The sequence below is a fragment of the Hyperolius riggenbachi genome, chromosome 12, assembly GCF_040937935.1.
Source record: "Hyperolius riggenbachi isolate aHypRig1 chromosome 12, aHypRig1.pri, whole genome shotgun sequence".
Lineage (NCBI taxonomy): Eukaryota > Metazoa > Chordata > Amphibia > Anura > Hyperoliidae > Hyperolius > Hyperolius riggenbachi.
The window spans coordinates 45,990,784-46,010,595 of record NC_090657.1 but is presented as its reverse complement, the minus strand read 5'-3'; the positions used below and the strand labels follow the sequence as shown (position 1 = coordinate 46,010,595).

At 47.4% G+C, this 19,812-nt stretch overlaps 2 protein-coding genes across 7 annotated transcripts in view; one reads left to right on the top strand and one right to left on the bottom strand.

Annotated features, from left to right (window-relative positions):
- Positions 1-19,812, top strand: part of LOC137542301 (ABI gene family member 3-like) — a 336,298-nt gene that overhangs the window by 80,004 nt on the left and 236,482 nt on the right. The window contains exon 1 of one of the 3 annotated variants that reach the window (XM_068264121.1): positions 19,333-19,361. The exons of 1 other annotated variant lie outside the window; for it this stretch is intronic. The gene's annotated coding sequence lies outside the window, so the exon portion shown is untranslated. Of the gene's footprint in view, positions 1-19,332; positions 19,362-19,572; positions 19,607-19,812 lie in introns of those variants that run through there. One more of the 3 variants, XM_068264120.1, reaches the window with a different exon arrangement.
- Positions 1-19,812, bottom strand: part of LOC137542300 (beta-1,4 N-acetylgalactosaminyltransferase 2-like) — a 135,484-nt gene that overhangs the window by 54,414 nt on the left and 61,258 nt on the right. The gene's annotated exons all lie outside the window — the stretch shown is intronic.

Below are 19,812 nucleotides of genomic sequence, written 5' to 3'. Positions count from 1 at the left end.
AGCGCTAAACTTTGCTCGTGATTAATAAAAGCTTTGGGCGTGCTAACTGCTTAGCACCCTAGTTAGCACGCCCAAAGCTTTAGAGTTAGCACCCTATTGTGAATCAAGCCCATAGTCAGTCAATTACCAAGTTTGTGAGCTTTGGGGTCTTTGGCATCAATAGTGTGAGAATGGAAGCAGTTGAAATTTTCTCATTAAAATCAATCAAACTTATCTGATTGGCTGTTTGTGGCTCAACCCCTTTTCAGAATGTGAACCCCAGTCACCCAATGATCGACTGTAGCAGGTTTGAGGCCTCTGATATTAACAGTGTAAGAATGGGAGCAATTGAAATATTCTCTTTGAAAATCAATAGGTGAATTTTGATTGTTGTAGGCTCCACACAGTTTCCTGAATATTAATCCCAATCACCCAGGGACCAACTGGGCCAGTCACTGGCTGCACTCAATCAGATGTCACTGCTGCAGATTGAGTGCAGCGATGGTCCCAATGATGGTGCCGTGGTCCTGCCTGCAAGATTATCTGCACCAGTTAGCAAAAGGAGCAGCAGGTGGTTGTGATTGACTGCTCTGGTGCCAGCACCTTCGCCTAATTGGTCGCATACCAAAGCTTCTCCTCTGACTGGCCATGATAATCTCTCGCCGATGATGGAGTTTTATCCTAGCATGCCTTGATAAGAGGCATATATTGACACCTCACCTGCTTATGATGCCATAGGGAAGGGCGGCAGGTGCCACCGGTCAAATGAGGTCGGGGATGCGTAGCTGAGGAAGGTTGTAGTGTATGTGCCAGGAAGGCAGGTGGGAGAACGAAGAGGAGGCAGGTGCTAAGTGGCCCAAACTTTTGTCCAAATGCTGCCGTCTATATTTTTCCCCCGAAAGCATGTATCCAGGAGCACCCATTTAATGCTCAATGATAGAGAAGTGTGTGCCCAGATCCTCACCCATGTACCGTAGGGTCAAAGCAATCTGTAGTCCACAAAGGATCGGCACCACACGGTATATGTATTTCAACTGGCTCTTAAACTTTTATTGCATAGTTAAAAATGACACGCTGTCATTTTTAACTATGCAATAAAAGTTTAAGAGCCATTTGAAATACATATACCGTGTGGTGCCGATCCTTTGTGGACTATATATTTTCCCCCCTGAAGCACGTAATTCAGGTGGCATAATCATAGGTCCACCCTGACTGTAAATGCCACTGGTGTTCTGAAGTTAACATTTTCCCCCTCATAGCAACAGGCAGAATGACATTCTACAAGATCTATAAATGTTGTATACTCGCCAATCCATTACACTGGGTAGATGTCTACTGTGACCTTTTTTACATTTATATGTAACCAGTATGATCATTAAAGAAACACTGAAGCGAGAATAAATCTTGCTTCAGAGCTCATAGTTAGCAGGGGCACGTGTGCCCCTGCTAAAACGCTGCTATCCTGCGGCTAAACGGGGGTCCCTTCACCCTCAAACTCCCCCCCCCCCCCCCGCAAAATCAACGACCAAATTGGTCGTAGATTTTGCTGCTCCTAGAGGCAGGGCTAACGGCTGCAGCCCTGCCTCAAGTCGCATCTATCAGCGGCGCATCGCCGCCTCTCCCCCGCCCCTCTCAGTGAAGGAAGACTGAGAGGGGCGGGGGAGAGGCAGAGATACGCGCTGACAGACGCGCATGGTGCAGGGCTGCGGCGGTTAGCCCTGCCTCAATCCGGAAGAGATCCCCCGCTGCTCGGATTTCGGGGGGTCAGGGACCCCCGTTTAGCCGCGGGATATCGGCGGTTTAGCAGGGGCACACATGCCCCTGCTAACTATGAGCTCTGAAGCCAGATTTATTCTCGCTTCAGAGTCTCTAACTTGTGAGGTCATTTTTGTGTGCTCTTATGCATCTACTGTACCTCCATCATTCCACCCCTACTGGTTAACCCTACATTTTTAATTACATTTATAGCACCAGTAGAAACCAAGCATTATTCTGTTACTGTGTTTCCCCGAAAATAAGACACTGTCTAATATTAATTTACCCTTCAAAAAATGTGCTAGGTCTTATTTTCGGGGAGGTCTTATATTTTCCGGGGGTAGCCATCACCTTTAGTGTATATAGGCTGATTCCCCCTCTGCTCCCTGCTAAATAAGCCCCTGTGGCTGTCAGACTTTCAGATCCCCCAAGCAGCAGACCTGCTCCTGCCCGCTTTACAACTTACACTGTTCCTGGCCCCCTCCTGGAGAAAGTCCAGTTCCTCCTAAAAGAAGTCCCAAGCGGCAGACCTGTTCTCCCCGTCCCCCCGCCTGCCCGCCCGCAGCCTCGCTTTACCTCCCGTCTGCTAGTGCTCCTGGCCCCGTCCTGCAGAGAATCCACATCCTCCTGTTTATTGCCGGCGTAATTTACACACCGCAGATTAGCGGTGACGTCTGGTAAAGGCAGCTAATGTATCAATAAGAGCGCTGCCCTATACAGGAAGTGATCTTTGTTTACTTCCTGTATAGGGCAGCGCTCTTATTGGATACATTAGCTGCCTTTACCACACGTCAGCGCCAATCTGCGGTGTGTGAATTATGCCGGCAATAAAAAGGAGGATGTGGATTCTCTGCAGGACGGGACCAGGAGCACTAGCAGCCGGGAGGTAAAGCGAGGCGGGCGGGCAGGCGGGGGGACGGGGAGAACAGGTCTGCCGCTTGGGACTTCTTCTAGAGGGATGCAGGCTAAATTTTACTAGGGCTTATTTTAGGAGTAGGTCTTATATTTCGAGCACACTCAAAATATTTACTAGGGCTTACTTTCAGAGGATGTCTTAAATTCAGGGAAACACGGTACCTATTTACACTCTGTTTGATCTGACATTGGTTGGGCTGATTACCCTTCTACTGCTGTGCAAGTGAGATTCATGAAGCTGCGCTGCTATAGCAGCAGGAGCTTCATGACTGCAGGGCAACCTAAATCCAGGGCTTTGCGCTCCACGTGGTCGTGCAACTTAGCATGCCTTCCTTAGTTACGAGGACTGCTTACATTTCCTTCAAAATGCCAGGCGCTGCTGTGAAGTATCGGGACGGGACCGCAGCTGCTACTATGTTAATTAACATAGTTTCTATGTAATTAACATAGTTACTATGTAAATAACATAGTAACTATGTTAATTAGCATAGTAGCTTCCGTGCTAGTGAAGTATCACGGTCGCCATTCTTCACAGCAGCACCCGGCATTAAAGGAACACGTGTTACTATGTAAGCAGCGTGCATAACTAAGGAAGGTACGCTTGGTTGCATGACCGCGTGTAACGTGCAGCCCTGGATTTAAAAAGAACCTGAGGCGGGTATTTTAAACCTTAAGAGAACACAGAGCCATGTCCTTTGCACAAAGACATGCCTCTGTGTCTTGCTATTGCTGCCTCTAGTGTCCCCCCCCCCTCCCGCCCGGAGTCTGCTGTGCCACCCTGTAAAAGTGCCAGGCTAGCCACGCAATCTGCTTGCCTTGTATTTACCTGCAGCCTGTCAATTAGTTAGTGCTTCCCACCTCTGTCCCCACCGCTGCCCGCCTCCGTGAGCTTACTCCAATCGGAAGCTAAGTCGCAACCCAGGAAGTACCTCCCAGGTCGCAGCTTAGCTTCCGATTGGAGGAAGCTCACGGAGGCGGACAGAGGCAGGGCAGCGCTGACTAATTGAAAGGCTGCAGGTAAATACAAAGCTAGCGACAAGCAGATTGTCACTAGCCTGGCGCTTTTTACAGGGGGGCACAGCAGACCCTGGGAGGGACTAGAGGCGACAATAGCGAGACACAGAGGCATGTCATCATGCAAAGGACATGCCCCTGTGTTCTCTTAAGATTTAAAATACACACCTTGAGTTCCTTTTAAGTTGCACTGCTGTCATGGAGCTCACACTGCTATATCATAGGGGTTTTATTTAGCAAAAGGGGTAGTGATCATATGCAGTTACCTTATATACTCGCGTATAAGCCTAATTTTTCAGTACAAAAAATGTGCTGAAAAGTTATCCCCTCATCTTATATGCAAGTCAGTGGAGCAGAACGGATGGTGGAGCAGATTTTGTTACTGGCAGAAGAGCGTAAGATCATGCACTAGTGATCCTGCTCTTGCCAGCTGGCTCCCTTCTGTGTCCGTGCCCCCATCCCCTGCAACATGGTGTGCAGAGTGCAATGCTCAAACATGCAAGCAAAGTGTCAGCGGTGCAATGATCAGAGATTCTTCCTGCGTGGAAATCACTGTGTCTCATATCTTTGATGCCATCTAGTGGCCTTTTGAGACACAGCTGTATCATGCTTGGGGCACATCTGGCTATGGGTAGGGGGTTAACGTGTTGTGAGGGCTCATCTGGCTACTGTAGAGGGAGCTTATACATGAGTCAATCACTTTTTCCTGTTTTTTTAGGGAAAAGTGGGTACCTTGGCTTATATACACAGGTCGGCTAATATGCGAGTATACAGTGGCTTGCAAAAGTATTCGGCCCCCTTGAAGTTTTCCACATTTTGTCACATTACTGCCACAAACATGCATCCATTTTATTGGAATTCCACGTGAAAGACCAATATAAAGTGGTGTACATGTGAGAAGTGGATCGAAAATCATACATCATTCCAAACATTTTTTACAAATAAATAACTGCAAAGTGGGGTGTACGTAATTATTCGGCCCCATGAGTCAATACTTCTTAGAACCACCTTTTGCTGCAATTACAGCTGCCAGTCTTTTAGGGTATGTCTCTACCAGCTTTGCACATCTAGAGACTGAAATCCTTGCCCATTCTTCTTTGCAAAACAGCTCCAGCTCAGTCAGATTAGATGGACAGCGTTTGTGAACAGCAGTTTTCAGATCTTACCACAGATTCTTGATTGGATTTAGATCTGGGCTTTGACTGGGCCATTCTAACACAGATATGTTTTGTTTTAAACCATTCCATTGTTGCCCTGGCTTTATGTTTAGGGTCATTGTCCTGCTGGAAGGTGAACCTCCGCCCCAGTCTCAAGTCTTTTGAAGTCTCCAAGAGGTTTTCATCCAAGTTTACCATGTATTTGGCTCCATCCATCTTCCCATCAACTCTGACCAGCTTCCCTGTCCCTGCTGAAGAGATGCACCCCCCGAGCATGATGCTGCCACCACCATATTTGACAGTGGGGATGGTGTGTTCAGAGTGATGTGCAGTGTTAGTTTTCCGCCACACATAGCGTTTTGCATTTTGGCCAAAAAGTTCCATTTTGGTCTCATCTGACCAGAGCACCTTCTTCCACATGGTTGCTGTGTCCCCCACATGGCTTGTGGCAAACTGCAAATGGGACTTCTTATGCTTTCTGTTAACAATGCCTTTCTTCTTGCCACTCTTCCATAAAGGCCAACTTTGTACAGTGCATGACTAATAGTTATCCTATGGACAGAATCTCCCACCTGAGCAGTAGATTTCTGCAGCTCGTCCAGAGTCACCACGGACCTCTTGACTGCATTTCTGATCAGCACTCTCCTTGTTCGGCCTGTGAGTTTTAGGTGCACGGCCTTGTCTAGGTAGGCTTACAGTTGTGCCATACTCCTTCCATTTCTGAATGATCGCTTGAACAGTGCTCCGTGGGGTGTTCAAGGCTTTGGAAATCTTTTTGTAGCCTAAGCCTGCTTTAAATTTCTCAATAACTTTATCCCTGACCTGTCTGGTGTGTTCTTTGGACTTCACAGTGTTGTTGCTCCCAATATTCTCTTAGACAACCTCTGGGGTCCTCACAGAGCAGCTGTATTTGTACTGACATTAGATTACACACAGGTGCACTCTATTTAGTCATTAGCACTCATCAGGCAATGTATATAAGCAACTGACTGCACTCAGATCAAAGGGGGCCGAATAATTATGCACACACCACTTTGCAGTTATTTATTCGTGAAAGATGTTTGATTTTCGTTCCACTTCTCATGTGTACACCACTTTGTGTTGGTCTTTCATGTGGAATTCCAATAAAATTGATGCATGTTTGTGGCAGTAATGTGACAAAATGTGGAAAACTTTAAGGGGGCCGAATACTTTTGCAACCCACTGTATATGTACATTTATGTGTACAAGCAGGTGGATGTGAATGGATCCATTGGTTTAACATTGTATCCGTTCGCATACCGGTCCATTTGTATAGTAATCGTTCCGCTCACTGCTAATGTGAACCAGGCCTACAGATACAATTGCTTAAGACCTATACACATACCTGACTTAAGTTGGCGATAACGACCTCCTCAGCCGATAATCAGGTGTGGTTGTGAGGCAGCGACTACACCAACCCACGAGAGATCCGCTGGGTGGATCTAATCACCCCCAGCGACGCCAATCCCATTGTTCGCACTGCTCCCCCACCTACTGCATGATGTCACGCATGCACTTCTCATCCCCCCCCCCCCATTCCCGCATAGCATGTGTTCAGCCCAGCCCAGCAATGTAGCTAAAGGGCATCCGGTGCTGATCCCCAACAGATGACATCTGTCAGGTGTGCACCTTGAGTGTACCTGTGCTTGGACCCTCTGAAATGTCTTCAACATTATTATCGTAGATTGCTCACAACCACACTCCCCTCCATCTACAAGTGTGACCGCATTGCGCAGGTGCAAAAGTATGGATGCGCCTACGGATTAGCAAGGAGCCTCTCGTGCACAGCTTATTGCCCTGTGCAGCTCCGTGCTACTGCACCTCTGCAGTGTGGCCACGCTTGTACACGGAGGGGAGCTTGGTAGAAGAGATAAGGAGGGTCCTGGCTGGCAGAGGAGGGGTCATTGAGGAGAGAGGAAGCCTCTGTGCATGAGCAGCTCATTGCTGCTGCACCTCTGCAGTGTGGCCGTGCTTGTACATGGAGGGGAGCTTGGTAGGAGAGATAAGGAGGGTCCTGGCTGGCAGAGGAGGGGTCATTGAGGAGAGAGGAAGCCTCTGTGCATGAGCAGCTCATTGCTGCTGCACCTCTGCAGTGTGGCCGTGCTTGTACATGGAGGGGAGCTTGGTAGGAGAGATAAGGAGGGTCCTGGCTGGCAGAGGAGGGGTCATTGAGGATAGGGGAAGCCTCAGTGCATGAGCAGCTCATTGCTGCTGCACCTCTGCAGTGTGGCCGTGCTTGTACACAGAGGGGAGCTTGGTAGGAGAAATAAGGAGGGTCCTGGCTGGCAGAGGAAGGGTCATTGATGATAGGGGAAGCCTCTGTGCATGAGCAGCTCATTGCTGCTACACCTCTGCAGTGTGGCCGTGCTTGTACACGGAGGGGAGCTTTGTAGGAGAGATAAGGAGGGTCCTGGCTGGCAGAGGAGGGGTCATTGATGATAGGGGAAGCCTCTGTGCATGAGCAGCTCATTGCTGCTGCACCTCTGCAGTGTGGCCGTGCTCGTACACAGAGGGGAGCTTGGTAGGAGAAATAAGGAGGGTCCTGGCTGGCAGAGGAGGGGTCATTGAGGATAGGGGAAGCCTCTGTGCATGAGCAGCTCATTGCTGCTGCACCTCTGCAGTGTGGCCGTGCTTGTACACGGAGGGGAGCTTGGTAGGAGAGATAAGGAGGGTCCTGGCTGGCAGAGGAGAGGTCATTGAGGAGAGAGGAAGCCTCTGTGCATGAGCAGCTCATTGCTGCTGCACCTCTGCAGTGTGGCCGTGCTTGTACACAGAGGGGAGCTTGGTAGGAGAAATAAGGAGGGTCCTGGCTGGCAGAGGAGGGGTCATTGATGATAGGGGAAGCCTCTGTGCATGAGCAGCTCATTGCTGCTGCACCTCTGCAGTGTGGCCGTGCTTGTACACAGAGGGGAGCTTGGTAGGAGAAATAGGGAGGGTCCTGGCTGGCAGAGGAGGGGTCATTGAGGATAGGGGAAGCCTCTGTGCATGAGCAGCTCATTGCTGCTGCACCTCTGCAGTGTGGCCGTGCTTGTACACGGAGGGGAGCTTGGTAGGAGAGATAAGGAGGGTCCTGGCTGGCAGAGGAGAGGTCATTGAGGATAGGGGAAGCATCTATGCATGAGCAGCTCATTGCTTCTGCACCTCTGCAGTGTGGCCGTGCTTGTACACGGAGGGGAGCTTTGTAGGAGAAATAAGGAGGGTCCTGGCTGGCAGAGGAGGGGTCATTGAGGATAGGGGAAGCCTCTGTGCATGAGCAGCTCATTGCTGCTGCATCTCTGCAGTGTGGCCATGCTTGTACATGGAGGGGAGCTTGGTAGGAGAGATAAGGAGGGTCCTGGCTGGCAGAGGAGGGGTCATTGAGGATAGGGGAAGACTCTGGATCATTCACATGCTTTCCGCTACAGAGGATAAGTACCATAACTTAAAAAAATGTTTACTTTAAAGAGGAACTCCAGTGAAAATAATGTAGTAAAAAAAGTGCTTTTTACCATAATTATGTATAAATGATTTAGTCAGTGTTTGCTCATTGTAAAATCTTTCCTCTCCCCGATTTACATTCTGACATTTATTACTTGGTGACATTTTTACTGTGGGCAGGTTATGTAGCTGCTCCTAGCTGTTTTGGCTGTTAGAGACAGCTGTAAACAGCTAATTCCTGTCTGTGAACATTGTTACATTGTGGCAGTTTGCCCAGAGTACCGCGGTACTCAGAGCTTCTTGTGGGAGGGGTTTCAGCACAAAATCAGTCATACAGTGCCCCCTGATGGTCTGTTTGTGAAAAGCATCATTTTTCTCATGTAAAAGGGGGTATCAGCTACTGATTGGGATAAAGGTAAATTCTAGGTTGTAGTTTCTCTTTAACTATATAAAACAAAACAAAAAAAATGCTTTCTTAAAACAAAGTATTTGCAATAATTCAGGATGAAGTGAGCTCCGAGATGTCTCCCAGTGCATCACTGCTGAATATATGCAAGTCATCCATTGTTGTCTCTGTGAGCTAAACACACCTCCAGAACTGCTGGAATGCAATGATGCGTCAGCTTTTTAATCAGGGCCGGATTTACCATAAGGCACTGTAGGCGTGTGCAGAGGCGGCTCCCTTCTCAAATGTCCCCTTTCTCTGCAGAGGTGGAGGGCTATGTCCCTAACCATCCGGCTTCAGTCCGGCAGCTGCAGACTCGTAGTTAGGGCCAGAAATCCATGGCTTAATCATTCCTACTGTGAAAATGAGAGTAGCATGGTGGACGGTGTGGTTATTGCATCCTCCTCCCTCTGTCCCTGCACCACACCAGCTGCATCAACTGATCAACTGAGCACTCTGGCCACATACATTGCCATTTGCCACCTGCTTCTCTCATCTCAGTGGGGAGGGGGGGGAGGCTTGAGGCAATGCAAGGTGGTGGCTTAGTTGTGTCTAGCCCCGCCCCAGATTGTGTGTAGCCTGTTTCGTAAGGTAACTTGGGCCGTATATACAATTATGAACATTTTTTTCATTATTAATGTAGAGTAGGCCTTATCCAAGATTTGGCTGCAGGGCCGGCACTACCATAGAGGCAAAGGAGGCAGCTGCCCCAGGGCCCCAGAGCTTGTAGAGGCCCCCAGTGGCTACAAGAGGAAAAAAAAAATTCAAATTGGCCTTATAATTTTTGAGAAGTTTCAAAGGAAAAAAAATACACATTTAAAAACCTGCCGACTTTAATGGTTGATAGAAAATCCACCTTGAATGCTAGAAACCCTAAATTAGCAGGATATGTTAATGAGATCATTAGGAATAAGAGGAAAAAACAATTTTTCAAAAAGACCTTATAGTTTTTGAGAAAATCGATTTTAAAGTTTCGAAGGAAAAAAGTATACTTTTAAATGTGGTAAATGTCACTTTTAGTAGCAAACCTAACGGTAGTGTACTTTTACATGCATCAAACGAAAGCGCAATAAATTTCCTGACGGGGTTCCCAGGGGGCCCATACGCAGCCGCAGCGCTTTGGCCAGGGATCGCTATACAGCCGCAATATGGCTGTATGAAGATCCCCTGGCATTTTTTCCTATTTTCCCAATTTTTTTTTTTTTTATCTTTAGAGTGTGGGAATTTTTTTTTTTTGTAAATTATGTGGGGTCCCCCCTCATGAAACTTTTTATCCCCTTGTCCCCCATGCAGGCTGGGATAGCCAGAATGTGGAGCTCCGACCGATTGGGACTTCACACCCTGACTATACCAGCTGCAAAAAAGGTCCCCTAATGCCGATTTTTTTTCCGGGGTATATGTTGGGGGGGGGGGGGGGGGGGGGGGGGGGGGGGCGCCCAGGTTTATTTTGCCCTGGGGCCCCATTGTTGCTTAAACCGGCCCTGTTTGGCTGGGCAGGCCCACTCTTCTCTTGAATTACACCGCTGCTAGGTTCATGCATATTTAGCTCTTAATGTGATTTAAGAAAATAAGAGACGGGATTGGGGGTGTGGCCTGTTAAGGGGCAGAGTTTCGGGCACTAGAATCTCTGTGCCTACACGCTCCTGAAGTGTAAATCCGGCCCTGTTTTTAATATTACAGAGCCACACTAATCCAACATGCATACAGACTGTTTCGAATTGATTCATCCTCATCAGTTCATGACATGGATTAATGTGGCTTTATGGGGTAGGACTTGAAACACCCAGAGGTACAGACTACCCAGCAAGCTCATGGTGAACCAGAACTCATTGGAGTGTGTAATAAAGCATCTTCACTTACACAGATTTGCTTTCATTTGGCTTTTCTATTCTGTACATTTTGTATAATGTATAGCTCTGTGATCTAGCTTGACAGTAGTTTCCAACTTCATGTGCTAAATTCTACTTGCAGACTGAGATTGCCACGCAATGCTTCCTGCACTCAATAGTTCTATACCTATTAAATCACAGAGGTTGACATGAGAGGAAAGAGAGCAAGGTTTTTTGTTTTGTTTTTTTTAAGGCAAAGCACCCTGTAAAACTTTGGATGCCCAGCTCCCTGCCCGCCCCCCCTCCCACCTAACTTTGTGCACAGGTAAACCAATGTCAATCAATTGGCTAGTGCACAGTGGAATGCATTTTCCCCATGCAGATAAAAACAGATAGCAGTGAAGCACTGCAGACATTCTCTCTATCAATTACATTAGCTTCTGTGATAAAACGTGTGTGTTTTCACACATACAGACACACATGGTGTGCAGAAAACGCATACAGAAAACAGACGAGTGTGCTCCTAGCCTCAGCTTATTACACTCACTCTGTCCATCTCTGATGGAGCAGAACTGGTTCTCAGGGGCGCCTCCAGCCATTTTGTCACTCCAGGCGAGAAAACCTGTGGCAACTCCCCCCCACCTCCTAGTGGTTCCCCCCATGAAAATAATCGTATTGCAGCAATGTTTCACCAGAAAATAATCGTAATGCAGCAATGTTTCACTAGAAAATAATCGTAATGTGGGCAGCGTTTAACCAGAAAGTAATCGGAATGTATGCAGTGTTGCAGCAGAAAATAATCATAATGCGGCAATGTTTCACCAGAAAATAATCGTAATGTAGGCAGCATTTCACCAGAAAGTAATTGTAATGTGTGCAGCATTTCACGAAAAAATAATCGTAATGCGGTAATATTTCACTAAAAAATAATCGTGATGCGGCAATATTTCACCAGAAAATAATCGTAATGCAGCAATTTTTCACTAGAAAATAATCGTAATGTGGGCACTGGGCAGCGTTTTACCAGAAAATAATCATAATGTGGTAATATTTCACCAGAAAATAATCGTAATGTGGCAGCATATCACCAGAAAATAATCGTAATGCGGCAATATTTCACTAGAAAATAATCGTAATGCAAAAGTTCAGTGAAGCCAGCCGGACTCGGGGCCCACCGTGGAGAAGAAGACAGCGGAGAGAGCGGGGACACGCGCCGGTGTAGCAGGTAATGTATTGCAGCTAGCGACGGTCGTCGGGCATTCGAATGCTGCTATCGACGCACTCCCGACCCGCCGCCAATCAAGCAAAATCTTCCGCACGGATGGATCGACGGGAACAATTGATTTCGGACGGAAATCGATCGTTCTGTAAGCGTTTGCGCAACGATTTCACAGCAGATTCGATCACAGTGATCGAATCTGCTGTATATCGGCGGGAAAATCGTTAGGTGTATGGGCCCCTTAATCTTGACTTCACTTTTCAAGGACTGAAGTTAATCAAACACATTTTTAGTAGAAATATATATATTTACATAGAGAGAGGGCAAAGTCCTGAAAGAGGGACAAATGAGGAGGAAAGAGGGGCACAGGGACAGGGCTCCCAAAGAGAGACTGTCTCTCCAAAAGAGGGACAGTTGGGGAGCTATAGTCTCCCCTGCTGCAGGCTCAGGCTGCCAGCTCAGAGTCAGCCCCTTAGTCACCACTTGCCTGGGACATTGCCGAGTGGGGGGCAGGGGATGCAGGAGGCATGCTGCTCGTTCCACTTAGGTAGCTAACCCGGAGCATCGAAATTCCATCTAGTGGGAGGGCAAAGTTTAAGGTGGGCCAAGGGCAGAGAGCCACACAGGCAGTAAACAAACACTGTACTGTGTCTGTAAAGGAAGACAGGAAGGGGTAGCTTAAGAGGAGCATGGTTGCTCCATCTCTATTGGCCGGGGGTGCATAAAGGTGTTGCAGGAAGCGAGGAGCCTGAATGGTGAGCCCTGCAGTGTGAACTATACTAGTTGAAGTAGCAGTAGTGTTGGCGCCGCCCTCTGATGAAAATGGCTGGGGGCTGTACACAAGAGCCTGCTGCACACTAAATAGGGACTGTTTACAAATCTTTGTCTACAAAACTTTGAATAATTCGTTATCAGTGGCTGAGCAGATGCAGTCATTAGAACAATTGCGCAGATAGCAGAAAGCTTTTTCTCTCAGTGCCCAGACTCCTCAAGCATCCCTACAGTACACAGCACTTGGGGAGCAGTAGTGAGGCTGGAAGTAGAACAGCACTGTACACAAGACCCTGCTGAACACTGAATAGGGACTGTCTACAAATCTTTTTCTGCAAAACTTTGTATGATTCCTTATCAGTGGCTGAGCAGATGCAGTCATTAGAACAATTGTGTAGAGAGAAGAAAGTTTTTTTCTCTCCGTGCCCTTAGTTGTCAGTCTCTCAGAAAATAAACGTCTCCCCCCTTCCCCCCACCGGGCCCCTGCAGGGCCTATTGTTATGCTCCTCCTCGTAGGGCAATGCATCTGTAGAGGAAAACATGAGCACAATTGCGGATACCATTGAAGTGGAAAGTTATGTTATGGTTACTAACTGCAGGTGTGTCATTTCTGTCACACTAGAAGATGTGTGTTAAATTTATGCTACAGTATGGCTTCTTACTTGATGGCACTACTAAGAATTAGTTTGCAGGTTGGTGCTCACAAATGGCAGCCTTCATCTTAGATCCCTTTTACACTTAATGCATTGCCACATCCTATTGCAGGAACAGTGAACGCCCTATGGGGCTATCGCACTGAACGTAGTAGTGGCGTGTGTTAACGGGCTGTGTTAACTGTGTTGATGGGCAGCTTGTGTGTGTACCCCAGAAATGATACATACTTTAAAGGGAGTATCAGGGAGAAGGGGGAAAATGAGTTGAAGTTACCCGGGGCTTCTAATGGTCCCCCACAGGCATCCTGTGCCTGTGCAGCCACTCACCGATGCTCCGGCCCCGCCTCCGGTTCACTTCTGGAATTTCAGACTTTAAAGTCTGAAAACCACTGCGCCTGCGTTGCTGTGTCCTCGCCTCCCCTGATGTCACCAGGAGCGCACGGCGCAGGCACAGACCATACTGGGTCTGCGCAGTGCACTTCTGGTGCCATCAGCGGGAGTGAGGACATGGCAACGCAGGCACAGTGGTTTTCAGACTTTAAAGTCTGAAATTCCAGAAGTGAACCGGAGGCGGGGCCGGAGCATTGGGGAGTGGCTGCGCGGGCACAGGATGTCTGTGGGGGACCATTAGAAGCCCTGGGTAACTTCAACTCATTTCCCCCTGACCCCCCCTACAGTGTCCCTTTAACCTTCTTGGCGGTAACCCCGAACGTAGTTCGGGGTAAGCCGCCGGAGGGTGCCGCTCAGGCCCTGCTGGGCCGATTTGTTTAATTTTTTTTTTGCTGGACGCAGCTAGCACTTTGCTAGCTGCGCCAGCACCCTGATCGCCGCGCGCCCGATCGCCGCTATACGGTGCGGCGCGCGGCCCCCCCCCCCCCCAGACCCCGTGCGCTGCCTGGCCAATCAGTGCCAGGCAGCGCCGAGGGGTGGCCCGGGACTCCCAATGACGACCCGACGTCAGTGACGTCATTCCGCCCCGTCGCCATGGCGACGGGGGAAGCCCTCCAGGAAATCCCGTTCTTTGAACGGGATTTCCTGATCGGAGATCGCCGAAGGCGATCGAAGAGGGCGGGGGGATGCCGCTGAGCAGCGGCTATCATGTAGCGAGCCCTGGGCTCGCTACATGATATAGAAAAAAATAAAATAAAAAAAAAACTGCCGCGCTGCCTCCTGGCGTATTTTTTTTATACCGCCAGGAGGGTTAAATGGAAAGTATGTCTCGCTGATTTGATTTGGTTGCACGGTGGCTATAACGCGTAGTGTTACCTTTCAAGGCCCTTTCACACTGAGACACTGTGGTGCGGTATTTTCACGTTTCGGTGCGTCACGATGGGAGTGATGTTTTCGCCGCATCCCCGACACAGGTCAAGAACTACGTTAACACTACATCAAGTTGCGGCAATCTGCGTCGCCAGGAAGTCATGTTAGTCTATAGCGATGCGTGGATGTTTAAAGATAACCTTAAGTCAAAAAAAAAAAAATGAGATGAACTCACCTGAGGCTTCCCTCAGCCCCCTGCAGCCGATCGGTGCCCTCGCAGCTCCGCTCCGATGCCTCTGGACCCGCCGGTGACGACTTCCGGTTTCGCCGTCACCGGCCGACAGGCATGGGAACGCAAGTGATTGTTCGCGTTCCCAGCCTGTATATCGCCCCCTATGCTGCTAAGTCGTCGCCGGCGGGTCCAGAGGCATCGGAGCGGAGCTGCGAGGGCACCGATCGGCTGCAGGGGGCTGAGGGAAGCCCCAGGTGAGTTCATCTCATTTTTTCTTTATGGCTTTAGGTTCACTTTAACTTCTTGGCGACCGCATCATGCCGATGGATGTGGTGCCAGCCCCAGGACCACGTAAAGTCCTTGGGACATGCTTTGGAGGAGAGCACGCACACTGATGCTCGCTCATGTCCGCTTGGATGACGGAGCTCCGCTCCGCCATCAGTCTCTCATCAGCGATCCCCTCTAGGAGACTGTTAGATGGCGGAACCGCCATCTATTTACTCTGTTCAGAGCTGCAATCTACGGCAATGCTGTACTGGGGACAGCCGTGTAGGGTTGCCACCTTTAGGGTGAAAAAATACCGGCTTGTGGGTGTGACCTGAGGGGTGTGGCCTAAAAGTGGGAGTGGTTTGTTGCAGACTTTTTAAACGACCACTGACATGAGAGGGATATGGAGGCTGCCATATTTATTTCCTTTTAAACAATGCAAATTTCCTGGCTGCCCTTCTAATCCTCTGCCCCTAATGCTAGGGACACATGATACAATTTTCTGACAGATTTATTGTCAACTCGATTATTTTTTGACAGGTCTGATCTAATTTCTGATCAATTTTCCGATTGATTTTCCATTCACTTCTATGGAAAAAAGATCGGACAATCAGATCAGACCTGTTGGAAATAATTGATCTTACAGTAAATCTGTCAGAAAATTGTATTGTGTGTACCTAGCATAATACTTTTAGCCATAGCCCCTGAACAAGCATGCAGCAGATCAGATTTCTCTGACTGAAGTGTGACTGGATTAGCTGCATGCTTGTTTCAGGTGTGTGATTCAGACACTACTGATGACAGAAAGCTCAGCTGGGCAGCCAGGCAACTGGCATTGTTTAAGTGGAAATGAATATGTCAGCCTCCTTATCCCTCGCTCAGGTCAGAGATCCTTTAATGCTAGGTACACACTATACAGTTTTCTGACAGATTTACTGTCAGATCAATTATTTCCAACAAGTCTGATCTGGTTTCGGATTGATTTTCTGTTCACTTCTATGGAAAATTGATCCAAAATCAGATCAGACCTGTTGGAAATAATCGATCTGACAGTAAATCTGTCAGAAAATTGAATAGTGTCTACCTAGCATTAGGCTCGGTCTGGGTCTCTTGAAGGCAGCATTAATGGGTGTATTTATACTTACCTGGGGAGATTCCTCCAGCCCCATGAGGTGCATGGGCTTCCTCACCAGCTGCCCCATTCACTTGATATCCCCCCCCCCCTCAGTAATCTGGCCAGCCACGCTCTTCTGTGCCTTGTGCGCACCCCCCCTGTAGCTCTCTGCGGGTTGTGCATGTGCAGAATCACATGACTGACCAGAAAACTGGGGTGGGGGGTATCAAGTGAACAGAGCAGCCAGAGTGGACAGCGAGAGAGCCCACACACCTTATGGAGCTGGAAGAAGCCCCAGGTAAGTATAAATAATTAATAACAGCTAAAGTACACAAAGGAGGGTCAGGTCTGTTAGGGAAAAGGAAAGGGAGGGGGGGGGGGGTATGGCAGTACAAACAGCCCAGAAGGAGCATGGGGATTTACTGCCCATGCTTGCTATGGGGTAAGGGAGGGAGTGTTACACTGAAGGGGAGGAGGGCATGCAGTTTTTGATAGGGGAAACGCTCTCAATGCATACACATCACACATACGCTCTATATACATCCATACACACACATGCTCCAGTGTTCTCCCCAGGCTCTTTTAGCTGGGTGCTCCACCTGGCTAGTTTTGGTGAACACCCGGCTGTCATTAGCTCACCTCCTACTCTGCTGTAAGCAGAGTTGTGCAGAGAAGCTCCAGCCCTGCATTCTCTCATCTCACCCCAACCGGCTACTTATTCATACCACCCGGCTGGAAAACATTTCTGGGGAGAACACTATGCTGCATACACACACATGCTCTATATACACGCGCACACACACACACGCTCTATATACAGGGATACACACATGCTCTATATACACGCGCGCGCACACACGCTCTATATACACGCGCACACACACGCTCTATATACACGCGCACACACACGCGCTCTATATACACGCGCACACACAAGGGCTCGATATACACGCACACACACAAGGGCTCGATATACACGCACACACACGGGCTCTATATACATATATATATATATATACATATATATATATATATACACACACACGCACTATATAAATACATACACACATCGCACACACGCTTTATATACATATATACACACACATTGCACACACGCTCTATATAAATACATACACACATCGCACACACGCTCTATATACATATATACACACATCGCACACACGCTCTATATACATATATACACACATCGCACACACGCACTATATAAATACATACACACATCGCACACACGTTTTATATATATATATATATATATATATATATATATATATATATATATATATATATATATACACACACACATCGCACACACGCTCTATATAAATACATACACACATCGCACACACGCTTTATATACATATATATATACACACACATCGCACACACGCTCTATATAAATACATACACACATCGCACACACGCTTTATATACATATATATATATATATATATATACACACACATCGCACACACGCTCTATATAAATACATACACACATCGCACACACGCTCTATATACATATATACACACATCGCACACACGCTCTATATAAATACATACACACATCACACACACGCTTTATATACATATATATATACACACATCGCACACACGCTCTATATAAATACATACACACATCGCACACACGCTTTTTATACATATATATATATATACACACATCGCACACATGCTCTATATAAATACATACACACATCGCACACACGTTCTATATACATATATACACACATCGCACACGCTCTATATACATATATACACACATCGCACACACGCTCTATATAAATACATACACACATCGCACACACGCTCTATATAAATACATACACACATCGCACACACGCTCTATATACATATATACACACATCGCACACACGCTCTATATAAATACATACACACATCGCACACACGCTTTATATACATATATATATATACACACATCGCACACATGCTCTATATAAATACATACACACATCGCACACACGTTCTATATACATATATACACACACATCGCACACACGCTCTATATAAATACATACACACATCGCACACACGCTCTATATACATATATACACACATCGCACACACGCTCTATATAAATACATACACACAACGCACACACGCTTTATATACATATATATATATATATACACACACATCGCACACACGCTCTATATAAATACATACACACATCGCACACACGCTTTATATACATATATATATATACACACATCGCACACATGCTCTATATAAATACATACACACATCGCACACACGTTCTATATACATATATACACACATCGCACACACGCTCTATATAAATACATACACACATCGCACACACGCTTTATATACATATATATATATATATATATATACACACACACATCGCACACACGCTCTATATAAATACATACACACATCGCACACACGCTTTATATACATATATATATACACAAATCGCACACATGCTCTATATAAATACATACACACATCTACAGACTCAATTCAGGCTGCTGCTGTCTGCTCAGCTGCCTTTTAGTTTTGGGTGATGACAATGAGGAGCCTTTACTTGCTGCCACAACAGGCAGCACTGTCTGTCTGTCTAAGTTTGGCTGGGCATTGCGCTCTCTCTCTCTCTCTCTCTCCTTCTAACTCTCCAGGAGCTGCCTGCTCTGAGGGAGGGTTAGGCTCTCTGCAGATTCCAGTCTCTCTCTCTCCTGTCCTCCTCTCTGACTATTACGGGGGTTGGGCCCTCTGCAGATTCCAGTCTCTCTCTCACCCCGTGGCTCTCAGCTGAGCTGGCACGGCTGAAGAGTGACTCCTCCTGGCTTCCACACAGATTGCCTGAATCCCCAGTGAGCTGAATGAGCTGGCTGCTCGAGTGAGTTTGAGGCAAGCAGAGCGTCAATCATTCTAACCACATGCTCTGTCTCTGCTGCTCTGAGCCAGCTCGCACACTCATTCAGCTCCTCCTTCTCCCACACTCCACTGCAGCCGGAAAAAACACAACCACGCTGGTGATTGGCTGGCAGTACCCGGCCAGCCAATCCGAGAACAGAGGAGGGAATTGTGTTGCCAGGGAGCGCAGCCTGGGCCCTTTTTACCGGCAAATGACATGTCGGAAAAAATTAAATTCCGGTGACGGCTTTTTAGATGATTTTCCGGCTGGGCCGGCCAAATAACGGCTGGGTGGCAACCCTACAGCCGTGTGACACAGCTGTCCCCTCTAGAGGCTCAGGAGTGATCAGCTGTCATAGACTGATGCCTAGCGTGAAGTATGTATAAAATAGGCACCCCCCAAAATAAATGGTTTCCTGTCAGTTTCATAAATGTATATAATCATAAAAGATCCAGATTTGAAACCCTGGGATTCTATAGAGAGGACACACAGTCCCCCCAGCATAGCTGTAGCACTTCCTGTGTTAGGAGGAACCACTTGTACATTCTAGGTTGGTGGGGAGATTTTATGTAGTTACACTGACCCTGCCCTAATGAAAGAATGCCCTCCATCTCATTCCAGGTATGATGATTCTTTTTCTAAGTGATAGTTTTGCTAAACTTTACTTAGACAGTTTATGATCTCTCATATGCTAGGGAAAAAGGTTAGAACAGTATAGACCCAGGACAGCTTCCCTGATAACAGTTCAGTGATTTTAGGACATTGCATGGGACAGACATAGTGAGCACATGTTATGCAGATTTCTGTTATCTGTGATATGCTGCACT